The 12,619-nt window shown below is 43.1% G+C and overlaps 1 pseudogene across 1 annotated transcript in view; it reads left to right on the top strand.

Moving 5' to 3' along the window:
* The window catches only part of LOC147350296 (arrestin domain-containing protein 4 pseudogene), a 36,150-nt pseudogene extending 24,236 nt beyond the window's left edge, over positions 1-11,914 (top strand). The window contains exon 3 of the transcript XR_015149082.1: positions 7,570-11,914. The product of XR_015149082.1 is annotated as an arrestin domain-containing protein 4 pseudogene (transcript). The remainder of the gene's footprint in view (positions 1-7,569) is intronic.
* Positions 11,915-12,619: the final 705 nt, after the last annotated feature.

Here is a 12,619-nt window from a genome sequence, read left to right as displayed (position 1 = left end):
CCTTCTGCCCCCAATCCCTCCCAGCATCAGAGTCTTTTCCAATGAGTCAACTCTTTGTGTGAGGTGGCCAAAGCACTGGAATTTCAGCTTTAGCATCATTCCTTCCAAAGAAATCCCAGGGCTGATCTCCTTCAGAATGGACTGGTTGGATCTCCTTGCAGTCCAAGGGACTCTCAAGAGTCTTCTCCAACACCACAGTTCAAAAATATCAATTCTTCAGCACTCAGCCTTCTTCACAGTCCAACTCTCACATCCATACATGACCACTGGAAAAACCATAGCCTTGACTAACCGGACCTTTGTTGGCAAAGTAATGTCTCTGCTTTTGAATATGCTATCTAGGTTGGACATAACTTTCCTTCCAAGGAGTAAGCGTCTTTTAATTTCATGGCTGCAATCACCATCTGCAGTGATTTTAGAGCCCCCAAAAATAAAGTCTGACACTGTTTCCACTGTTTCCCCATCTATTTCCCATGAAGTGATGGGACTGGATGCCATGATCTTCGTTTTGTGAATGTTGAGCTTTAAGCCAACTTTTTCACTCTCCTCTTTCACTTTCATCAAGAGGCTTTTTAGTTCCTCTTCACTTTCTGCCATAAGGGTGGTGTCATCTGCATATCTGAGGTTATTGATATTTCTCCCGGCAATCTTGATTCCAGCTTGTGTTTCTTCCAGCCCAGCGTTTCTTCCAGCCCAGCGTTTCTCATGATGTACTCTGCATATAAGTTAAATAAACAGGGTGACAATATACAGCCTTGATGTACTCCTTTTCCTATTTGGAACCAGTCTGTTGTTCCATGTCCAGTTCTAACTGTTGCTTCCTGACCTGCATACAGATTTCTCAAGAGGCAGGTCAGGTGGTCTGGTATTCCCATCTCTTTCAGAATTTCCCACAGTTTATTGTGATCCACACAGTCAAAGGCTTTGGCATAGTCAATAAAGCAGAGAAGTAAAAATATCTTAAAACAAACAAAAATGTAAAAACAACATACCAAAACATATGGATACAGCAGAAGCAGTTCAAAGAGGAAAGTTTATAGTGATAAATGCCTTCATTAAGAAAAAAGAAAGATCTCAAATAAGCAATCTAATTTTACAACTTAAGGAGCTAGAAAAAGAACAAACTAAGCCCAAAGTTAGCAACAAAAGGAAATAAAGAACAGAGCGGAAAGAATGACAGAGAGACCAGAAAAACAATAGAAAATAGAAAAGATCATGGAAACTAGGAACTGTTTTTATTAAAGATAGAGAAAATTGACAAACTTTTAACTAGACTAAGAAAAAAAGAGACAAAAGAAATAAAAAGTCAGAAATTAAAGAGGAGACCTTACAACTGATACCTCACAAATACAAAGATTCATAGGAAATTACTATGAACACCAACAAACTGGATATCGTAGAAGAACTGGAAAATTCCTAGAAACAGACAACCTACCAAGAATGAATCATGAAAAAATAGAAAATCTGAACAGACTGATAATGAGTATGATTAAACCAGTAATCCAAGACCTGCCTAAAAAGAAAAACCAAGGACCAGATGATTTTGCTGGTGAATTCTACCAATCATTTAAAGAATGATTAACACAAATCCTACATAACTCTTCCCCCCAAAAAATGAAGAGAAGGGAACACTCATAGAATCATTTTATGAAGTCAGTTTTACCCTGATACCAAAGCAAGATAAGGACACTGTAAAAAAAAGAAAACCACAGGCCAATGTCTCTGAGGAATTCAAGTGCAAAAATTCTCAACAAAATTCTAACAAACTGAATTCAGCAGTACATGAAAAGGATCCTACACCATGATCAAACAGGTTTTATCCCTGGTGTATAAGGATGTTTCAAGATATGCAATTCAAAACATGTGACACACCACATTAATAGAAAATAAGGTAAAAATTATTAAATAATTTAATAGGTTCATATAATAATTTGACAAAGCCCAAAATCTTTTTATGACAAAAACTCTCAGCTAATTTAGTATAGAAGGAAATGCGTGTGTTCTAAGTTGCTTCAGTCATGTCCGACTCTTTGCATACCTATGGACTATAGCCCACCAGGCTCCTCTGTCCATGGGATTCTTCAGGCAAGAATACTGGAGTGGATTGCTGTGCCCTCCTCCAGGGGATCTGCTCAACCCAGGGATCGAATTATTATATCTCCTGCATTGGTAGGTGAATTCTTTACCACTAGCACCATCTAGGGAGCCCATAGAAGGAAAATACATCAACATAATAAAGGTCATATATGACAAGCCATGCTAATATCATACTCAGTGGTGGGAGGTTGAAAGCTTTCTCTGTAAGATTAGGAACAAAACAAGATGCCAACTTTCACCACTCTTATAAACATAGTGCTGGGAGTCCTAGCCACAGAAATCAGGCAGAACAAAGAAAGAAAGAAACAAAACAAAAACAGCAATAAATATCCAAACAGGAAAGTTAGAAGGAAACTTTCTTTGTCTGCAGATGGTATGATCTTATACATACAATCCTAAAGGCTCCACCAAAAAATTGTTAGAACTAATCTACAAATTCAGTGAAGTTGCAGGATTAAAAATTCAACATACTGAAATCAGTTGTGTTTTTATACAGTAACAACAAATGACCTGAAAAAGAAATAAAGGAAATAATCCCATTAACCATAGCACCAAAAACAATAAAACATTTAGGAATAAATTTAACTATGGTTGCAAAAGATCTGTATATAGAAAATTATAAGATACTGATAAAAGAAATCAAAGAAGACACAAATAAATGGAAGAATAGCTAGTGTTCATGGATCAGAAGAATTAATATAGTTAAAATGTTCATTCTATACAAAGCCTTCTATATATTAAGTGCAACCCCTAACAAAACCTCATTGACCTTTTTCACAGAAGTAGGAAAAAGTCCTAAAAATCCCAAAATTTGTATGGAATCAAAAAAGACCCATATAGTAAAGCAATCCTGAAAGAGAAGAACAAAGCTGGTGGCATCACATTGTACTACAAAGATTCAGTAATCAGAGCAATATGGTATTGGCATAAAAGAAGACCAGTGGAACAGAATTGATAGCCCAGAAATAAACTCAAACATGCACAGTCAGCTAATACGTGACAAGAGATCCAAAAATACTTAGTGAGGAAAGGATGGTCTCTTCAATAAATGATGTTACGGAAAATAGATAACCACATTCACGAAAAGTGAAATTGGATCCTTATCTTACTTACAGCACTCTTAAAACGCCACTTGATTCCTGGTCCCGGAGGATCCCTGAGGCTGTGGGACAACTAAGGCTCACATGCTGCAACTCCTGAGGTCCGTGTGCCTAGAGCCTGTGCTCTGCCACAAGAGAAGTGGCTAAAATAAGAATGGAGCAGTAAACGGTAGAAGTGAGCAGTAGCCCTCCCTCGCTGCTGCTAGAAAAAGCCCACATGCAGCAACAAAGACCCAGCATAGCCAAAAACAAATAAATTGTTCATAAAGACTTAAACAGAAAACCTGAAACCTTAAAACTTGTCGAGGTATCATAGGGGAAATCTCCTTAACACTGGTCTTGCCAATGATATTTTGGCATATGACACAAAAAACCCAAGCAACAAAAGCAAAAGTTAGTAAGTGGGATTATATAAAAAATAATGCCTCTGTATTGCAAAGGAAACAATCACCCAAATGGAAAGGTAACCTATAGAATGTGAGAAAATATTTGCAAATCATATATCTTATAAAAGATATATGAGGGCTCATATCAAAATACATAAAGAACTCATAGTAGTAACAAAATCTAATTAAGAAATAGAGGAACTGAACAGATATACTTTCCTAAAGAAGACATACAAATGACCAACAGGTACAAGAAAAGATACCAACATCACTAATCACAAGGGAACTCTAAACCCAACCACAATGGGATAGAACTTTACACCTGTTGGAATGGCTGTCACCAAAAAGACAAGAGGTAACAAGCATTTGTGAGGAGGTGGATGTGCACTGCTGATGGGAAGGTAACTTGTTGCAGTCACTAGGGAAAGTAGTATTTACTGGAGGTTCCTCAAAAAGCTAAAAATGGAATGACTACATGATCCACTCATCCCCTTTCTGGGTATGTATATCCAAAGGAAACAAAATCAGGATCCTGATGAGATATCTGCACTCCCATGTTCATTGCAGCATTATTCATAACAGACAAGATATGGAAACAACCCTTGTGTCAGTCAACAGATGAATGGACAAAGAAGACGAGGTGCGTGCATGCCTGTGCTGAGTTGCTTCAGTCATGGCCGACTCTTTGTGACCCTATGGACCGTATCCTGCCAAGCTCCCCTGTCCATGGGATTCTCTAGGCAAGAATACTGGCGTGGGTTGCATGCCCTCCTCCAGGCGATCTTCCCAACCCAGGGATCAAACCCATGTGTCTTACATCTCTTGCATTGGCAGGCAGATTCTTTACCACTAACTCCGCGTATATATACTCAGTGGAATACTACTCAGCCGTGAGAAAGAAAGAAATCCTGCCATTTGCAACAACATGGGCAGACCTTCAGAAAAGCTGAATTCATTGAAACAGAGAGTAGAATGATAGTTGCCAGGGCTGGGATGTGGGGGAAAAGAAGAGAGGTCAAAGGGCACACTGTGAACTTAAGAGGTGCCGGAAGAGTAGATCTTAAATGCTGTCATCAGGAAAAGAAATGGTAATTATGCAATGTGATGCAGGTATTAACTAATGTTCCCATAGCAATTATTTCACAGTATATATTAAATCAACACATTGTATACCTTAACTTACAAGATATGTTTATTATATATCAATAAAGGTTGTGGGGGAGAGACAAAATGTTTTCACTTTCACTTTTTGAGAAAGCGACACCACTTCCCTGGTGGCTGAATTTGGTTAATTGGTTAATCGTCTCAGGATTGAGCGTGTAGCTTTAGGCCATTGCAAGTTCTAGGTTTGCCCCTGAACCTCAGCGTTTGGGTTTGTGTCAGGGGTGGTAGGCTGCAGTCCACGGGGTCGCTAAGAGTCGGACTCGACTGAGCGACTTCACTTTCACTTTTCACTTTCATGCATTGGAGAAGGAAATGGCAACCCACTCCAGAATTCTTGCCTGGAGAATCCCAGGGACAGGGGAGCCTGGTGGGCTGCCGTTTATGGGGTCGCACAGAGTCGGCCACGACTGAAGCGATTTAGCAGCAGCAGCAGCAGCAGCAGGGGCAAATCGCAATATTGACGCCTCAACCACGGTAGAGCCTGGCTTGCTGCTGTCCCCTAGTGGTGAGTGAATGGCAAAGGCCCCACTGCTTTTCTTCCGGAAGGAGAGAGACCCAAACATCCAGCCTGGAGGTTAACAAAGGCTGAAATTGTCTGGACTACTGAAGTCCGTCACAACCCGTCTACTCCCCACAACCCTCTCCAAATAATTGAGTCAGGCAAGAGGAAGGGTCAGGCCGGGCACTGGGAGGGTGGGCTGAGATGGGATCCCTCAACTGAGGTGCCAGATCTGAGCCCTTTCCTAGTCAGTACCATCTCCCTACTTGCATGGATGTGAAATGAACACTACATAGAAGGTGGACAGAGTGGATCTTCTGGCAGGAACCCAAGTCTAAACTGTGTGGGAAATTTGTGGGAAAACAAAAATTGTTTTTGTTTTACTTGACTTTTGCAAATGGATTTTGTTGGCTGTTGGTTTTAGAGGCGGTGACTCTAGTGGACCCTTGTACTTTGGTTCGACTCTAAAGTCTACAGGATTTTTTGACGCCCAAAATCCTTTTTTTGATTTCCTTTCCTCTCCCTTTTTCTTTCTTCCGACTTACTTTTCTTCCGTGCATTCTCCTGCTCTGATAGCTCTGAGCCTCTGCACCATCATCATATTTTCTAAGCCTAAAACCAAGACCCTTGTAGCATTTGAGCGATATGGCATAAATGTTGTTTAGTCACTAAGTAAAGTCTGCAATCCTATGGACTGTAGCCAGCCTGCCTCTTCTTGTCTGGATTTCCAGACAAGAATATTGGATTGGGTTGCCATTTCCTCCTCCAGGGGATCTTCCCCACCCAGGGATTGAACCTGAGTTTCCTGCATTGGCAGGTAGAAGAGGGAAGAGGGAAGGGTTGACTTGAGACTTGGGGGGAAAATTCCATGATCTGAAGCTGCTAGAATTTTCTGAGAGTCAAACACTATTTTTTGATTTTCTTCCTCTTGCACTATCTCCTGTTCCCCTTCTTCCCTTTTCTTCTCCTTCTTCCCTTTTCAGGGAAGGGTTGTGAGTAAATGAGGAAAGGCGATTAGTCATGAAGTCTCTGTCTCTCTGATGATTTTCCTTCTTGGTCTAGCTAAGGAACTGCACTTTGGTCTTTAGTTGCAGGGTCCTTTCAACTGTCCACGTTCACTCCACCACTAGGCTCAGCCCCTCATCACATCACACTCCGGATGCCCCAATCTCTGGGCTACTTCAGTGCCTACCAGGGGTCTGAGTAGCTCCTTGCTCCTGCACCAGGATCCCTGTGTTTAAAATATTAAGGCAAATGAAAGACATTTAAGTATCTTTATTAGAATGGTTTATTTAATTTGTGGTGGAAAGATGTGTGAGAACGGAAAGATGTAAAATTTCAAGATAAGGTGTTGAGAGACAATTTTCATCTTTGATCCTTATGAACTCATCTAAAAACCCTGATATAGGGACTTCCTTGGTGATCCAGTGGTTAAGAATTTGCCTTGCAATGCAGTGGACATGGATTCCATCCCTGGTTTGGGGCAACTACTCAGGCCACACACACACCGAAGATCCTGTGTCTGGCAACTAATACCCCAGGAAAGCAAACAAATAAGCATTAAAAAAAAAACTAATACATATAAAACAAACATTCTCAAAATATCCTGAAAACAAAAAGAAAAATTTGAGTATTTACATATTAAGGAAATCTAGATTTATTCCACTATGATTGTTAAACAGATTGCAATAAGTAAATATAATGTTGACTGGTGCCACTGTCGTATTTCTTTTGATGGTTTTTAGGAACAGAAATGGGATAGCTCAATCATGTAAACATAAAGTAATTTATTAGGGGATAACACATAACTTGTGCGGTGCCCTGGGGCCCCAGTGTGCGGCTCAGCGTGCAGCTCAGTGTGCGGCTTCAGTGTGCATCTGGGGGCTGGAAGCTGGATGCTGAGGAGCCAAGGTTGCATGCTGTGCCTGGAAACTCAAGAGTCCCCGCTGCCTGCACAGGTGGAGTACCTGACCGTGTGCCTGAGTCGGAGAAGGCGTCGGCTTACTACAGCCTGGAAAACATGCATTTCCATTTAGCTTTCAGCGTTCATCTGAACCTTTGGTAGTCTCATTCAGCAGGAAATATGCAACTATTCAGTACTGTGTGAGAACCCCTGTATTGAAAGCTCAAGAGAAAATAGTTGGCTCTTGGGTTTTTTAATTAATTAATTTTTTCCATTTTATTTATTTTTAATTGGAGTATAATTGCTTTACAGTGCTGTGTCAGTTTCTACTGTACAACAGCATGAACCAGCTATATGTTTGCCTATAGCCCCTCCCTCTTGAGCCTCCTTCCTATTCTCCCACCCCCCACTCCCTGTTAGTTTTTCACCTCTGGTCCAATTTCACTGAGTGCCAAGACTGAAGGAAAGGGATCCTGCAATGGAGAATCTATTCCAGTCTACACAGAAGTGGAGAATTGTTGCTCTCGTCTGATTGATCCCAAAGTGGCTGTCTTCCAGATGCAGACATACCTGGCCAACAGGAAAACAAAGACTGTGAGGCTGGAGGTGGCCAACGTGACTGGGAACCACATCACCTCCAGGAGTACCAACAGCTGGAAAGGGAAGATCCTTAGGATCCCGCCAGTGACGCCAACCATCCTGAACTGCTGCAGCGTAAAGGGGACTACTCTTGAGCTGTGTCTGTTCACATTCCGGGTGCTAAAACAAGTTGATGCTTGAGCTCCTGCTAGTGATTAGCATGATTCCATTAGGAACTCCAGAATATCCAGGCGGTTCATATGAGCTGGTTGACACTGACTCTGCCAGATCAGCCGGAAACACCACCAAACTATGAAAATGTGGCATGGGAGGAAGAATTCTCTAGACACACTTCTTACCTTCAACCCCCTGGGAGGGGGAGTCATGCCATCCTTTGTTTGCCTTGCCTCAGGAATCAGATTTCAGACTCTGCCTCTTTATTCAGAGGTAAATTCACATCCTAGAGATGTAGAAGAGACCCAGCCTGTTTCCTCCATTCTCTGAACGTGTTTCAGAAATCACTGTGTCCATCATCAAATTAGAACGTTGGTTCTTTACCCCGCCCTTTTGAGCAAGAGGGAGGGCAGATGAGCTTAAGGTCATAAATATATATCAGCACTGAAGATGACAGAAGTTAAAGAATTTGTTACTTACCAGTGGGGCAACAGGATTGTTGCACAAGTTTGTGATGTGGTCTTGTGCCCCTTTTGAATGAGAGGGCAAAGATGTGAAAAGTCACAGAATGTAATGGAAGTCCTGATGTGATAAAGTGGAGGGGTGCCTGTGTTGACCCAAGAGAAAGTGCCTATATATAGTGGAAATACTATGTGGGCATATCTTTAAGAAGGTTTCTCAAAGTGGAAAAGCTGTATCCTAAGCTTTAACGTCCCGTGAATGCATGGGGAGGAGATAATTTTGGAGGATATAGTAGCACAGGGGTGTAAATGAACAGAAAAGGAGCCCACTCTAAATACAAAGTGAGCCCTCTGGTGCCAGGGTCTTTACATTCCACAGGACAACTGGAAGAATCATCGCTTTGACTAAACGGACCTTTGTCAACAAAGTAATGTCTCTGCTTTTTAATATGTTGTCTAGGTTTGTCATAGCTTTTCTTCCAAGGAGCAAGCGTCTTTTAATTTCATGGCTGCAGTCACCATCTGCAGTGCTTGTGGAGCCCCAGAAAATAAAGTCTGTCACAGTTTCCATTGTTTCCCCATCTATGTGCCATGAAGTGTTGGGACCAGATGCCATGATCTTAGTTTTTTGAATGTTGAGTTTTAAGCCAGCTTTTTCACTCTCCTCTTTGACCTCCATCAAGAGGCTCTGTAGTTTCTTTTTTGCTTTTTGCTGCTAGGATGGTGTCATCTGCATATCTGAGGTTATTGATATTTCTCCCAGGCAAGCTTGAGTCCACCTTGAGCTTTATCCAGCCTGGCATTTTGCATGATGTCCTCTGCATACAAGTTAAATATGCAGGGTGACAACATATAGCCTTGACGTACTCCTTTCCCAATTTTAAACCAGTCTGTTGTTCCACGTCTGGTTCTGTTTCTTCTTGACCTGCATACAGGTTTCTCAGGAGACAGGTAAGGTGGTCTAGTATTCCCATCTCTAAGAATTTTCCAGAGTGTGTTACGATCCAAAGTCAAAGGCTTTCATGGTCAATGAAGCAGAAGTAGATGCTTTAAAATGATAACCTTACATGAATTGAAGACACGCGTTCACAAAACTATGTCACATATTACAAGTCTGATACAAAACCACATGTAGAAAATAAAATAGTTCTTTAATAGGAAGAACTGCAGTAGACGTAGGGAGAGCAGAGAGAAAGAGGAGCCCCGAATAATAGAATGAACATAAATTCATAAGAAAGGATAAGAGTTTTGCAAATAACAAAAAAGAACGAAAGAAAGACGTCTTGAAAACGTGGCATTAACTCTATGCATTTGTGAACTAGGTATGAAAACCATAGTATATATGAAGCCTTCTTTTGATTCAGATCATCTACTGTAGAAAAAAATAGGAATATTACAATTCTAAGTAGGCGTGGGACTCTCCTTTTCCCCACCCCTACATGATCACTCCGTTCCTCTTTTCCCCTTTCTGATGTGAAAGCAAGAGGACCTGGAATCTCAGCCCAGCTCCAGCATGAACCAGCTGTAAGCTGTGGGTTTTGCAAAGGGGGAACCTGGCTGAGCCTCGTCTCTAACACCAGGCCATCCTCTCTCATCTGCTCAAAGGAGAGAACCTGAAGTGTGATTTGACCAGTTGTGCCTTCCAAGCAAAGAGGCTTCTTCCAGGGAATGGAAACTGCCAGGGACCCTCATCTTCTCCCCTCCCCTCCTTTAATCCAATCACCATAAACCACTCAGAGCTTCCATGCCCCTCCCAGAAAGATGTGGTTATCTCCTCAGTCCCCAGGGACCCCGAGGTAATTTGCAAGGCAAATGACTGTGGATCCCACCTATCAACTCCCGGGTTTCCCAAAACCTTGTCGGGCAGGCGCTATAAAAGGCACACTCCGCACCTAGCAGAATCAGTCGCCTCTGTGCTAGACCCATTGCACTCTCGGCCTGGTGAGGAGGCTGAAGCCATGGAAGCGCAGGCTTGGAGGAGGGCACATCCCGAGCCCGCCTTGCCTCCGGGCCTGAACCGAGAACAGGCCTGGGCCTGGGCTCTGGATAACTTCCCGGCGCTGAGCCGCCCCTCCTGCCTAAGCCCCGAGTTCTGCGGGGACGCGCACTACTGCGCCTGTGGGCTGTCGCGCCACGCTTGCCCCGGACACGCGGACGGTCCCCGCGTCGAGAGCGGCCAGAAACGCTGGCGAGACTCGCAAGGCCAGGAGCCGGCTGCTTGTCCGGAATGGAGCGACAGTCCCGTCAAGAAGAGGCCCAAGCCACACAGCGCCGGGCCCAGGAGGGTCTGAACAGCCAGCAGTTGCGGAGGCTGCCAGACCCGCGGCCAGATCGCCTCCAGGAGGCCAGGAGGCCTCCACCCCATCCCACACACCTCAAGGCTGCGGAAAACTGAGACTTGAAACCCGGTGGAACCCGGCAAGGGAAGGAATAGCAGCCTTCTCTCTGGCCCACAGTACCCCTTCAATCACCACCCTGGACTGGAGCCTGAGTCACCCCAGCGGAGGCCCAATCTGCCGGGCTGGACTTCTCCCCTGGGCTCCGCCTCTCTCTGGGACGAGCCTGGAGATATCTGTGGGACAGAACATTCCTTCTTTGTTCTTCCTTTCTTGGATAATTGACGGCCTTTTCAATTAGAAATCTCTTCAGCCATAAAAAGGAGCGCATTTGAGTCTAGTCTAATGAGGTGGATGAACCTAGAGCTTATTATTCAGAGTGAAGTCAGTCTGAATGAGAAAGATAAATCTCCTATACTAACGCGCATACATATATGGAATCTAGAAAGATGGTACTGATGAATTTATTTGCAGGGCAGCAATGGAGAAACAGACATAGAGAACAGATTTATTGACAGGGTAGGGGGAGGAAGGAGAGGGTGAGCTCTATGGAAAAAGTAACAGGGAAACTTACATTAGCATATGTAAAATAGATAGCCAATGGGAATTTACTGTATAACTCCTGGAACTCAAACTGGGGCTCTGTAAGAATCTAGGGGGGTGGGATGGGGAGAGAGATGGAAGGGGGGTTCAGACCAAGGGGGGGACATATGTATACCGATGGCTGACTCACGTTGATAGTTGGCAGAAAACAAAAAAATTCTGTAAAACAATTACCCTTCAATTAAAAAATACATTAGAAAAAAAGAAATCTCTCTTCAGGAATCTATGCTATCAAGGAACTTTCCCGTCGATGTACTCAGAATTGTCATACTTCTTAGATTAATTCCAATTTGCACAATGATTAAAACATGCTTCCCTATTCTCGGCTTATGAATCGATTTGGGTGGATGGAATCAGTATTGATTTGGGTGGGTGGAGTCAGGATTGGAAGTGGTATTGGGACGGGGGAGTCTTTGGCTGAAGGAACTGAGACCCAGGTCAGGGCTCCAAAAGATTAAGGAAATACAAAATGAAACCCTGACATATAACCTTGAGTACCATGGTGGCCTATATTAATCTTTTTCATTTGTTCAAATATTGGTAAAGTAGCACTCCCCAACATAGCTTTTGAGAAAAATTTGAAAGGATCTTTGGAAAGCCAGTATGACAATATGCATTAAACATTTCAACATGAATACTCTTGAGCCAGAGTACTACTTCTATAAGCAGAAATTGTAGTTAAAAACAGACGTGTATGCCAATACAAGATAAAAAATGTAAATAATAGTCTGCACATATCTGCACAATTCCAAACTATACTGCTCTTAGAGATAAAACGGAAGGCATGATTTTTAAAAATTTTTAATTTTTGACTGCTATTTCTTCATTGCTACGCTGGCTTTTCTCTAGTTGTGGTGAGTGGGGGCTCCTCTTCAGTTGCAGCGTGCGGGCTTCTCATTGCCGTGGCTTCTCTTGTTGCAGAGCGTGAGTTCTAGGGCTTGTGAGCTTCAGCAGTTGCAGCACGTGGGCTCTAGAGCACAGACTCAATAGTCGTGGCACCAGGGCTTAGCTGTTCCACAGCACGTAAGATCTTCCCAGATTAGAGACCGAATCCATGTCTCCTGCATTGACAGGCAGATTCTTTACTGCTGAGCCACCAGGGAAGACCTGGCAAGGCATGATTTTTAAAAGACACCCAGAGGCTGAATGTACCACAGCAGTACTTGAATCCTAGACAGGGAGTGACTATAGCAACTGAGCTTGAAGGGGGTGTTTCTAAGCCAAGTGGGAAGGGAAAGCACGAAGGCACAGCTACCCATAAGGCTGAGAGAGGGCAGTTTCCAGAGCCTTTCCTATGTAACATTCTGCTGCAGTGCC

The sequence above is a fragment of the Bos grunniens genome, chromosome 20 (assembly GCF_055505025.1).
Source record: "Bos grunniens cultivar Pamir isolate PY7600 chromosome 20, Bosgru_T2T1.0, whole genome shotgun sequence".
NCBI lineage: Eukaryota > Metazoa > Chordata > Mammalia > Artiodactyla > Bovidae > Bos > Bos grunniens.
This window is presented reverse-complemented; position numbering and strand designations above follow the sequence as displayed.